General features: G+C 35.1%; 1 protein-coding gene across 9 annotated transcripts in view; it reads left to right on the top strand.

Moving 5' to 3' along the window:
• The window catches only part of Ufd4 (ubiquitin fusion-degradation 4-like), an 831,523-nt gene that overhangs the window by 120,167 nt on the left and 697,188 nt on the right, over positions 1 to 14,168 (top strand). The window lies entirely within an intron of this gene.

Raw genomic sequence — 14,168 nt, 5'->3', positions numbered from 1 at the left:
AGGTATTACGGAGATATGAAAGTAAATGCAAATTAAAAGGAACATAAAAAACGTTGTAAACCAAACTAGTATCTATGGTTACACGTTTCGCGTGACAGAGATGGCTTATTGTTCTTATTCATTATCACGCATGCGCGTTTGTTGTAGACTTGCAATGTGATTACTGGCCAGCTGCAGTTCAGATTGACTGAGAGAGAGGATCAAGTTTTTCCACGAACTGTTGAGAATTATACCCTGATTTCTGTTGAGGTTTCCGCCGGTTATTAGTACTATTGTGGCTTCCTTAAAAACACGATGCCTGTAGTCGTCATCGAGATATGGCATGGAGCTGTTTTGCCAATCTATCGTGTGGTTAGACGTGCAGAAATGATGTGCTAAGCCGGAAGAAATGCTTCTGTTGTGGTTTACGTCACCAACATGTTCTTTTTGTCTAATTTCTAAACTTCGTGAAGTTTGTCCAATGTAGGCAAGACCACAGGAGCAGGGAATGTAATATACTCCTGGATATTTGTAGAAAGGAACTTTATCTTTTGGAGATCCTAAAACTTGTCTGATGTTGGTGGTTGGTTTGAAGACCACTCTGATGTTGTTGGCTCTTAGTATTCTTGCTATTTGATAAGAAATTGACTTGATGAAAGGTATCACTACAGTAGAAACGTGCTGACGGTGGGATTCTTCTTGTCTGGGGTTGTCATTGTATAGATATTTTTTGATGATGTTTTGAGGGTATCCATTTTGTGATAATGTGTTGGCTATTAGTGAGAGTTCATTCTGTGTATCCTCCTCTTCTGATATAAACTTTTTGGCTCTATGTTTCAACATGTGGATAATACTCAGTTTGTGTGACTTGTGATGGTTTGAAGTATAGTGAAGATATCTTCCAGTATCTGTGGGCTTTCTGTAAATGGATAATTTGACACTGTTAGGTTGTTTTTTTATCAAAATATCTAAAAAATGTAGTTGGTTGTTGTTTTCTACTTCCAGAGTGAATTTTATCTTGCTATGTATTGAGTTGATTTTATCCACAAACGATTTAAGGTTGTCTAAGCTGTCTTGCCATATGATGAATATATCATCCACATATCTCCACCATGTAGATGGTTTCGGAGAGATTGCAGAGAGAATTTCTTTTTCAAGTTTTTCCATGAAAAGGTCTGCACAAGATGGTGATAGTGGGCTTCTCATTGCTAGGCCTTCTAATTGTTGGTATATGGTGTCGTTAACTTTGAAGAAATTAGATTGAAGGCAGTGTCTAAACATCTGTGTGATGTCTAGAGGAAAGAGGTCTTGGATGATGTTTATTACCTCGTCTACTGGAACATTGGTAAAAAGGGATACAACATCTAGGCTGGCTAGCATGTCAGTTGGTGCAATCGTAATGGCTTGGAGTTTATTTACAAAATGTTGACTATTCTTGATATAGGATTCTGATGATCGTATTTTATTATTTAATAAGTGTGCAAGATGTTTTGCCAAAAAGTAGGTTGGTGATGATCTTCCATCAACTATTGGACGGAGAGGTATATCCTGTTTATGTATTTTAGGTGTTCCATATAGTCTTGGGGTGATAGGATGTGAGGATTTTAGTGTTCTCTTCACTTCTTCTGGCCAACTGTTACAATTTCTGATTAGTTGGTTTGTTTCATTATGATTTTTAATTGTGGGGTCTCTGTCTAGGATTTTATAAGTTGAGGTGTCTGATAGTAATACGTTTAACTTATCATAATGATTTGACAAATTGAAAATCACTTTGTCATCCGGGAGATTGTTTTGTGTCCGATATTTTTTCTTGTAAAGTTCGTTGAATTTCCTAATTTGTTTATCCTTATAAAGTTTGAAAGTTTTTTCGTAATTGCGTTGTATCATTTGGTCTAGTTGATTCCATATGGTGTATTCTAGTGTATTCTGGTGTATCGGACACAAAACAATCTCCCGGATGACAAAGTGATTTTCAATTTGTCAAATCATAACCTCACAAGAAATGAATCTGATATTCTAAAAAAAGGTTTTAATTTCGCGATTACACCCAAAAACATTCCTAAAATGGATTTTATGTGTGGAATTGAAAAAGGCCTATATCCACTACCAAAAAACGTTGCAGACACTATTAGATTCAAAAGTACAATAATCCTAGCCAAAGCAAAACAACCTGTTCTCAACATGTCTCCTTATGAAAGAAAGGCAATTCTCAACTTGAAGAAAAATAAAGATATCATTATTACAAAAGCTGATAAAGGAAATTCTACAGTTATCCTCAAATCTGAAGATTATTATGATAAGTTAAACGTATTACTATCAGACACCTCAACTTATAAAATCCTAGACAGAGACCCCACAATTAAAAATCATAATGAAACAAACCAACTAATCAGAAATTGTAACAGTTGGCCAGAAGAAGTGAAGAGAACACTAAAATCCTCACATCCTATCACCCCAAGACTATATGGAACACCTAAAATACATAAACAGGATATACCTCTCCGTCCAATAGTTGATGGAAGATCATCACCAACCTACTTTTTGGCAAAACATCTTGCACACTTATTAAATAATAAAATACGATCATCAGAATCCTATATCAAGAATAGTCAACATTTTGTAAATAAACTCCAAGCCATTACGATTGCACCAACTGACATGCTAGCCAGCCTAGATGTTGTATCCCTTTTTACCAATGTTCCAGTAGACGAGGTAATAAACATCATCCAAGACCTCTTTCCTCTAGACATCACACAGATGTTTAGACACTGCCTTCAATCTAATTTCTTCAAAGTTAACGACACCATATACCAACAATTAGAAGGCCTAGCAATGGGAAGCCCACTATCACCATCTTGTGCAGACCTTTTCATGGAAAAACTTGAAAAAGAAATTCTCTCTGCAATCTCTCCGAAACCATCTACATGGTGGAGATATGTGGATGATATATTCATCATATGGCAAGACAGCTTAGACAACCTTAAATCGTTTGTGGATAAAATCAACTCAATACATAGCAAGATAAAATTCACTCTGGAAGTAGAAAACAACAACCAACTACATTTTTTAGATATTTTGATAAAAAAAACAACCTAACAGTGTCAAATTATCCATTTACAGAAAGCCCACAGATACTGGAAGATATCTTCACTATACTTCAAACCATCACAAGTCACACAAACTGAGTATTATCCACATGTTGAAACATAGAGCCAAAAAGTTTATATCAGAAGAGGAGGATACACAGAATGAACTCTCACTAATAGCCAACACATTATCACAAAATGGATACCCTCAAAACATCATCAAAAAATATCTATACAATGACAACCCCAGACAAGAAGAATCCCACCGTCAGCACGTTTCTACTGTAGTGATACCTTTCATCAAGTCAATTTCTTATCAAATAGCAAGAATACTAAGAGCCAACAACATCAGAGTGGTCTTCAAACCAACCACCAACATCAGACAAGTTTTAGGATCTCCAAAAGATAAAGTTCCTTTCTACAAATATCCAGGAGTATATTACATTCCCTGCTCCTGTGGTCTTGCCTACATTGGACAAACTTCACGAAGTTTAGAAATTAGACAAAAAGAACATGTTGGTGACGTAAACCACAACAGAAGCATTTCTTCCGGCTTAGCACATCATTTCTGCACGTCTAACCACACGATAGATTGGCAAAACAGCTCCATGCCATATCTCGATGACGACTACAGGCATCGTGTTTTTAAGGAAGCCACAATAGTACTAATAACCGGCGGAAACCTCAACAGAAATCAGGGTATAATTCTCAACAGTTCGTGGAAAAACTTGATCCTCTCTCTCAGTCAATCTGAACTGCAGCTGGCCAGTAATCACATTGCAAGTCTACAACAAACGCGCATGCGTGATAATGAATAAGAACAATAAGCCATCTCTGTCACGCGAAACGTGTAACCATAGATACTAGTTTGGTTTACAACGTTTTTTATGTTCCTTTTAATTTGCATTTACTTTCATATCTCCGTAATACCTTGAAAAAGCCAGACAGTTTGCTGGCGAAACTGGTAGGTTTTAATAAATGTTTATTTGTAAAATACTGGTCTGTATTAATAAAAGTGTATTTCTATCTATAAAAACGACCAAAAATGTATACCTTGAATAGTGCTTCATGTTATAAACACCACCAAGAAAGGGAAAACTAACTGAATTAATTTATTTAACTTACTAATATTTTGCTGGTTTTCTACCCAGTATCTCCAGGGCACAAATCATAACTGTAAAGTTAATTTGGAGAAGTCAGGCTATCTAGTTTCAGATGACTGTCTTCCAGATCGATCCTTGACAGATTAATGCAACTATAGCTGTTGAGATCGGGGGAATGCTTCATTTCAGATGCTAATTTGACAAATAGTCTTTTGGACATATAGTGACTTCTTTGTCAAATTGATGTCTTCCTTCATTCAATCCTATGTGAAGGAGCATCCAGAGCATGGACTGTTAGTCCCAACTTGTCATAAAGATGATTACAGATGTAACTGATCTACCAGTCAGTCCAAAGTAGGCCATAATGCAGGCACAAGGAATTTATACACACTCCAGGATGTGCAAGAGAATGAAGTTAGAGTGGATAAAGGTAGCTAGATGCATGGATAGTATAAAATAGCACAGAGATCATATTTGTAGAAAACTAGCTATATTTTCTGATGTGCCCTTAATATATTGGATTGGAATAGTTTTGCTGTGATCATGTGTGATGGTTGCAAGAAGGATGTGTGTGTGTGTGTGTGGGGGGGATGCATGTAAGTATTTTATCTATTTTACATGGGCTATAGCCATTGGCTAAAAAGATGTTGTGAAGATCCCTGAGCTCAGTTTTAAGAGCTGTGTCATTTGAACTAATAGCTCTGGTTCAGTAAGTGTTTTGAGGATGCCATACTGCTGGGATGGGTGGTGGTGGTGTGATTGCTTATGTAAGTACTTTCCTGTATGTGTGGGTTTTCTGTAAATGGAAAAGGATAATGAGCAGTTAGGTGATCTTGTCAGAAAGGGAAGACAATTGTTACTTTCTTTTTTTATAGTGAAGTTTATTTTAGGATGCTGGCTGTTGAGATGTGCGAAAAATGTGTCCAATGTTTCTAGGTCATGAGGCCAAATAGCAAACAAATCATCAACATAGCATAGCCAAACCATGCAACAAGGAAAAGGGAGAACTCATAGCAGTCCCATCCAGCTGTATATATATTTTTCCTTTTCATAAGAAGTAGCTGGAATAAATGGTGAATTTGAATCATTCAGTTATATCAGAGGAGAAATGTGGCTTAATAAGGTCAAAGATCTCTGCCAAAAGTACATCGGTGAATAGTGAAGTAATGTGAAGGCTGACCATGATGTCAGAATCTGTGAATGTTAAACTTTTTATTCAAGTTTTAAAGTGCAGTGAATTTTTTATATAAAAAAAAAAGAGGGAGCATTACCTCTGAGGAGAGAACACTATTTGGATAAATGCTTGGCCAGTTTTCATGTTGGAGGTTTAATGGAATATTATCAGCACTGAGAAAGGATTAAATATTTCATCTCAGTCACAGAGACATCTTCAGGGATTACAAAAGACTTTTTGTAACAACACACAAAAATACAGTACAATGATAAGTAAAACAGGTAGTGAAACTAAAGTCCTATCTAGATGGTGTGCCCTCTATGGGCATTTGCAGGTGGCCTAGGATGATGAAATATTAGAAGCATTAAAATTAGTTTTAATCCTTTCTCAGTGCTGATAATATTCCATTAAACCTCCAACATGAATTCTTCATAGCACCTAAGGCTCAACACATGGATTTTGGCCAGTTTGTAGGTGGGGCTGTCTGTGTTAACTATCAATGAAATAGGTTATTTGTTTGATTTATGAATTTTAGGCACTCCATATATCCTGAGTGGTTTAACATGAAAGGTTTAAGTTTTTGGTAATCTCTTTGAGCCAAGATATAACTTTTTTAAAATAGTTTATAGACTTTTTTCTTTTGAGATTTGGTAGGATCCCGATCTGTAATCTGATAAGTGGAGGAGTCCTTAAGGAGATGATTCATTTTTTTGTTATAATCGTTTTGGTCCATAATAACAGTAGCATTTCCTTTCTCAGCTTTGGTTATGATAATTTTTTTGTTCTTGTATAACTTTTTAAGTGCTGATATTTCTTTAGGTGGAATTTTATTCTTGGAAGGTGTGAATTTAGTCAGAATACTAGTCACATGAAGCTGAATATTATTAGCAATTGTGGGTGAGAGATCATAGATACCATGTTCAACACTGGTTATTATTTTTAAAACTGGTTCTTTGGCAAATGGCAAAATTATGTCCTCAACTAATTGACAGTATCATCTTCAATGTTTCTGCCTTTTCATTGTATTTTTATTGCTGATTTTTATACTAAATTTATTACAGCAGTTATTCAATTTAGTTAGGATGTCCTGCAGATTTGTAGTGGATTTATTTAAGAGTATAACATCATCTGCATAAAGTAAAGAGCTGAGATTAACATCTCCAATTTTTAAATATCAGATTTAATGCCACTTTCCATCATAATGTGATATCCATATAAATAATGAATAACAGTGAAGATACTGTGCATCCTTGTCTAACAACTGATTTAACATCAAAATATCTTTCTATATCTTCAGTTCTAATTGCTGAGTTAAAACTCAAATACTTAAAACACTGTGTATTGTTTGATATAATTTAGGATTATATCATATAACTGTAACATTTTGAACAGATTTTCTCTTGGCATCTTGTTATATGCTTTTTCCAGATTTAAAACTTGTTTTAAATCTGGAAAAAGTTTAAAATCTGATACTTGAAACCTCTATTTGGCCTGAAACAACTTCTCTTCTACAGTTTTACTTAGCCTTTTCTCAGGTATACTTGCATAGTGAAATTCCTCTGAATTCTCTCATTCAGTTTTATTTTCTCTTATTGTGATCTCGACTCCAATCTGGAATATGATCCTCTGACCAGATCTTCTGAATTATGCAGCATAGCCATTGTAAAATTTTAAAACCTTTATGTTTAATGGATTTTTTGATGTTTATTCTGGATTGCCTTCCTCTTGAATGTTTTCTACCACAGTGCTGTCACTGCTTGTTTTATTTAGTAGTCTTTCCAAGCAATTCCTCCAGACATTTAGAATGTAACTTTATGTTCAGGTTTCTTGTCACCTTTATCATCTCTAATTCCTTTTCCCATCTTGTACTCTTTCTTCCATTTCTAAGCTTTTTCAATAGCTTCAAAAACATTTTGCCACCTTCCTGGTATTTATTTTCCATGTTATTACCAAAGTCTTTGTGTGACTTTTATTTAAGTTTTAGATAGTGCTTTGTTTCTGTGTATTTTCTTGGAGCACAAGCTGACTTACATGCTATGAACTTTTGATTTGCTTTCTTATTTTCCTTGCCTGTCTCTTTAACTTCTTGAGTCCATTATGGAATTCTGATTTTTCTGTCCTTGCAGGTAACCTCACCACATGCATCTCTTGTTGAATTAATGTTTTCTTCAGGATCTGTTGTTGTATCTGCAAGGTTTGGTGCTTCTTTTCAAACTCTTTCATTGTTTCTTGAATGATGTTTTTGTGTATTTGAGTCTATAGTTCACTCCTGAAAGCTCCTCAACTTTGACTTCATTTTATAACTTTCTTATAGACTTTTCAATATGATTTTCAATTTTATCCTACTTAGAATTTAATGGTGATCACTTCCACTTTCAAATCCTCTGTATATTCTTGTTTCCTAAACCAATTTGAGGATACTGCTATCAACAATAACATAGTCAACGAGACATTTATTATTTCTTGTGTCTTCTCTCCGTGTGAATCTGTGCATGTCTTTATGTTGGAACATAGTGTTAGTAGTGACTAGTCTGTCCTAAACAGAAATCTGCAGATGTTTACTATTATTATTGGCTTTGTTCTTTTCTCCAAATTTTCCTAAAACATTTCTGTATGTTTGGTAATAATTTCCTACTCTGTTCTATAGTTCTCCAATAAGGACAAACTTTTTTTTTTCTTTTGGGTTAGCTGCCTTCTCTAATTCCTTGAAAAATTCCTCTATTTCTTGATGGGTAGAACCATAAGTTTCATTGTGCAGTTTCTTATTCTGATATTTTCCTACTTCACTCTGCTTGAGGTTGTCTACCAGTCAAGAAGATTAACTTCATATTTAGTGTTGAATACTATAGCTATTCCTTTTCTTGATAATTATTGCCTGAATATAACATTTTGTATTTGTTGCTTGGAAAAAAAAATATAATTTTTATCTTTTTTTGTTTCAGCAACTCCTATTATGTTGACCTGATACTTATCCAATTCTTTTGCTAAGTCCATTGTTTTTACATTGATGATTCTTATGTTACAATCTTGAAGTCTGCTGATTTTGGGTTGGTGCCTGATTTGAAACTTTTTGATTTTAGATCATATCATTTTGGGTCAGCTGCCTTCTCTAATGCCTTGAAAAATTCTCCATTTCTTGTTGGGTAGAACCATAAGTTTCATTTTAACTGCTGACTTACAACTCAAATATGACTACGTATTGCTCGATGTAATGCCATATACTCCATATAATTGGTGTTTTCAACATCTTTTCTCTTGTTGCCTTGTAAAACCTAAATAGAGATCCTTATTATATATATATATATATCTTTAAGTAAAAATCTGATCCTGACAAACTTCTGTTTGGCCTGAAGTTTGCTTGTAGATTTCCAGGTTTCCTTCCACATGTTTGCGGTTGGCATGCTTGCATAAATAGTACCAATTCCATTTTTATTTCTCTTTTTGGGAAATGAAATTGGAATGAGTACTATGAGTATGCTACGCCAGTGATTTGAATTCAACCTTCTGAGTAAGTCTTACCTAGAACACTTGGTATGGATATATTTGTGTAACACTCACATTCATTTTAACTTCCTTTATTCGGAAATAAAAATGGAATGGATACTATGAGTGTTCTATGCCAATGATTTGAATTTGACTTTCTGAGCAAGTCTTCTGAATTTTTCATTGCAACCTCTGTAAATCTTACTACCAGTATATTTAACCATATTTGGTTGAATATCATCTACTTCAGTTCCCTTTCCACATTTCAAACTTTTGGTGACTTTTTCTACCTAAGTATTGATATGTATTCCTGATTGTGTTCCTCTTGAATATTTTCTGCCACTGTTGGGTGTAGCTTCTTGTTTCATTTAGAAGTGTTTCAATTCAAGAGAGCTGATTTATTTTTAGCAATTGTTATCATTGTTCCATCAGGATGACAGAGAAGAAACATAGCAGGGCAAAAGTTTTGTCCAACAGCTTGACAAGTATGAGACACCCTTAGTGCATTTTTGGTCCTTACAAAGTCTGCTTTATATTTTGTAATTTATTTTATTCATTTTATTTTTTTATAGGCTGTAATATGAACTAAGTAAGAAGTTCCAGTTTTTAACATGAGTCGTTGAGTATATGTTGCATTTTTAGCTTGAACTGTTTTTGCACATTTGTTGGAAAAGTCGAGCTTGAAATAAGGGTTAGGGATTTTGAGCGGAGCAGGGAGTAAAGATACTCATATCAGCAAGAATTATTTCATTATTTGATTGGAGCATGTGCTTGGATCAGGAGTGTGATGCAGTAATCAGACCATAGAAAAAAGGCAAAGAAATCCTAGTCACCCCAATTGGCACCATTATTGTGCCATAGGATATGAGGCTAAGATTGGCTGAGAAAAAGAGTGCAGAAAAGAAGTGCCAAGTAGAGAGCTGACATAAACCATTTATTTCATGGGAGAGCTAGCTAAAAAAAGGTCCAACGTGTTGGGAGAATGATGAGAATATTCTGGTGGGTTGGTTCAACAATTTGTTAGATCATTACTGATGGCAAACAATTCTGTTTCTCTTCCTGCTTGGTCTGTGAAGTTAGAGCAGGGGGACCAACATGAAGTACAGACTTGATATCTCCAGGGAAAGTTATCTCACTGTTTGGATAGTTATTGTATGTGATTAGCTCTGTGGGATAATTAAAAATGGCAGTGTAGTAATCAGAATTGGGAGAAGAATATCAAATGAAGGCAAGAAACATAAGGCACAGAAATCTTGAGATGTGTTAGAACATATAAAGGAGATGTGTACGTTTTGATCACATATAAGATGGTAATTTTAATTTCAGTACAGCATTTGATAGAAGTCATTATAATTATTGTCTTTCTGATAAGTAATATGAAAGTAAGACATTTTTTACTTGGAATTTTCATTCAAGGATGTGTTTTAGTGCAAACAAAAATGAAACTTTTTTTTTTTTTTTCCATTCTGAAAGGAGGTGCCATAACTTGGGTATCTGAGAATTGTTTGCAGATAGCTGTTTTGTAGAAATCATGAGATGAAATTAAATATGTAAGAAGGAAGAGATTTATAGTATTCATACATCGCAAAAAAATATAATAAATAAACCCTATTCTGCTTTTCTGTAATTTGCATTCTCTCAACATTCCAGAGACCAGAAACCAACTTAGTGAATCGTCTCTGAACCCTCTCCAACATCTGATCAACGTTTTGAAAATCAGTCAACCAAATCTATGCCCAGTAATCCACATGTAGATTACTGTACACAAAACAAAGCTTGTACAATGAAATCAAAACCCTTACTTCTATACATCAGTGTTCTCTGCATCATTCCTAAAATCCACTTTGTCACTCTCAGTGAAATTTTAGCAAAATGTCCACGAAATTTCGAGTCCCTATCCACCATCACTCCCATATTTTTCACCTCCTCTAAAATATCCACACAAATTCTATATGCTGCATCCTATCTTTACTTTCCAAATTTTAAAATGTTGCACTTTGCTACATTGAACTGACATTCCACACACACACACACACACACACATACACACACTTGCCCATTCAGATAGTCTGTATAGATCCTCTTGCAAAGCTACAATATCTGCTCTATTTCTCATAACTCTCCCCACCTTTGCATCATTAATTTTCAAACAACTGTATATCTCCATTTAAGCCATTTCCGATGTCATTTACATACAAATTAAAATTAAACAAGAGTGGCTCAAAAGACCCTCTGGGGCACACCACTAGTGACTTTCCTCTTCTTGGGTATTGCTCCTCTCCTCCCCTCTCCTAATATACAACCTGCTGATGCCTATCAAACTGCCAATCTCTAATCAATTACCAACTTGTCATTTTGCAATCTATCAAAGGCCTTTGCAAAATCTTACTGTGCTAGAGTATATGTATCTCCATTGTCTGATATCATCACATTATTATAATAAGTAAGGAGATTGCTAAAACATGATCTTCCTTTAGCAAACCCATGCTGTTCATTAAAGAGAATTCTGTGGCTGTCAGTCCTGTTGCTCTCTAGCTTCTCTAACACTATGACCACCACTCCAGACAGGTAGACTGACTTATAATTTGAAGCGTCAGTCTTATGACTCCCTTTACAAAGTGGAATAATTTGACATCTTTCTACTCCTTTGGAACTTGCCAAGCTAAGACCCATGTTAAAGATATAAGTTAACTCCCTAGAACATTCCCTCAAGACACATGGTGATATACCATCAAGTCCTATGGCCTTATTGACATGTAGTTTACTCAGTTCCTGACTGAATAAACATGACTGGGGATACTTGTATATAGAGGCTAATGGCTTCACATCAGTTTCCTCAGTATACCATAATGCAAAGCACACACCCTTTCTGATATGTGTAATGCTAAGCATTATGGGAAGGGCATTACACCAGACCAATTTTGACCTTTATTGAAGTATGTTCAACTGCGGTAATACCTTTCCAAAAACTCGTGCAATTTCTCAAATCACTCAAGAACGAGTGATCCAAAGAATCATTTAACTTATTACTTAGCAGAGAGCTGCTCATACCCCAGAGAAAAGCATCCACGAAGGCAACCACGAAACCACTTCAGCAGACTTCCATATAACAGAAAACCACAAAAGTAGGAGCCAGATCCAGAAGAGATACCAAAGTTGAAGTAATGTACAAGTCATATATTATCCATATACAAATAGTCAAAAGGTGTCACATGCTATTATCAAAATACTCTGGATTAGATATACATTTTGAAAGTATTTTAACTTGGTTATACTGTAAATTAAAGATCCGGGAAATTACATTCTTGGTTTAATCATTTCTCTGAGTGTAAGCAAATGATGTTTGCTCATGAAGTATCTTCACAACTGGGCTACTTGTGTATAGTAGCCCAGTTGTGAAGCCCTTTCTCCTAATGACTACATCAATTAGGAGAAAGGTTTAAACCAAGAATATAATTTCTTGTCATCTTTAATTTATAGTATAACCAAGTGAAAAAACTTTCAACTTCCTTCTTCTGGCCACATATTGAAAAAATTCCCTAGGATTGCTTTTAGCCTCATTTGCTAACTGCTGCTCATATTGCAGTTTTACTGCCCTTACCAAGGACGTCACCTTCCTTTCTTGCTCTTTGTACTCCTCATCTAACTGATCTTGTGGTGCATCCACAATGTCGTCTTCTTCCAGATAGCATACTTCACCTCTTTAGTTATCCATTTTACACCTCCCTTAATTTAACTCCTGACCTTTGGAATACACTCAGTTATTATCTATGCCAGATAGTTCGTGAGTAGGGACCGAGCAGCACTGATTTCCTTCCCAACTAATTCCTCATTCCATTATATCGCTGCAAGCCACATTAAAAAACCATTATATCGCTGATGTTCAAGTACTTAATTACATTAGGTTAATAAAAGCAAACCTAGATATACTACAGTATTTAATTAAATAGTGTCAGTTTTAACTTTTGGGTTTATTGCAGGCTTATTTTGTTAATAAAATTATATAGTGAGAAAAGCATAATTATTATTTGAAAATAATAAATTATCTATTACAATGTCATTGCATACTGGCTACATGTGTAAGGTTAATATTGAACTAAATATGATTATAATAAAAAGATGATTTGATTATAAAATTTATTTATTGGAAATTATAACTATAATTTAATTTTAATGTATTTGTGATATGAACTTCTTTTCATAAATGAAATGAAGTATGACATATAGTGAAGTGAGAAGAACACTACGAGGGATGTTTGAAAAGTTTGATAAAAAAATAAGTTAAACACATTTTTTTTTGGAAAAAATCACATTTATTTCTCAACATAGTCTTCATCGGGGTCTACACATTTGGTCCAGTGAGTTTCCAATTTTTTCATCTCATCTGAAAAGTAGGATTTGTCAAATTGTGCAAAATAGTCATTGACAGCCTTGATGACATCCTTGTTCAAAGAAAATTTTTTCCCACTGAGCTAAATTTTTAAGTTTGGGAACAAGAAGAAGCCACAGTGGGCCAAGTCAGGAGAATACGGTGGATGTGGAACCAATTTGAACCTCAATTCATGCAATTTTGCCATTGCGACGGCCGATGTTTGGGGGATGGTGCATTGTCTTGATGAAAGAGCACTTTTTTTTGTGTGCCAATCTTGGCCGTTTTTTCTTCAGTTCTTTTTTTAAACAATCCAACAATGACACATAATAGATTTCTGCTATTGTTTTACCCTTTTCCAAATAGTCTATCATGATAATTCCTTGGGAATCCCAAAAAAACAGTGGCCATCACCTTCCCAGCTGACAAAACAGTCTTTGCTTTTTTTTCGGTGCTCTTTCACTGGGCATTGTCCACTATTTTGACTGCTGCTTGGACTCAGGTGTGTAGTGATGGATCCAAGTTTTGTCTACAGTCAGGAATTGATGCAAAAAATCCTGCAAATCGTGATTAAACATCGGCAAACACTGCGTTGAAATATCTTTTTGTATGCGTTTTTTGATCGACAGTCAACAATCGCAGCATTCATCGTGCACACAGCTTTTTCATGTGCAGTTTTTCATGTATGATATTATATACCCGTTCAGTTGAGATGCCCACAATCTCACGCACTTTCACTCGGCAGTCTTCCATAACGATACCATGGATTTTGTCAATTATTTCCTTCGTAGTGACCTCAGTCTGGTGTCCGGAGCATGCTTCATCTTCGATGGACTTACGACCACGTTTGAACTCATTTATCCAAAAATAAATAGTCTTTAATACTGGTGCAGAGTCCCATGAACTGTTTGTAACTAGGTTTTGATCTGCACGACCGTCCGCTTCTTCAAATAAAAGTGTTTTGTCACTGCATG

Source organism: Typopeltis vanoorti, chromosome 10 (assembly GCF_054136105.1).
Source record: "Typopeltis vanoorti isolate ZY-2024b chromosome 10, IOZ_Tvanoo_1.0, whole genome shotgun sequence".
Classification (NCBI taxonomy): Eukaryota; Metazoa; Arthropoda; class Arachnida; order Uropygi; family Thelyphonidae; genus Typopeltis; species Typopeltis vanoorti.
Note: the sequence above shows the minus strand (reverse complement) of the source record. Positions and strands in the feature narration are given on the sequence as shown.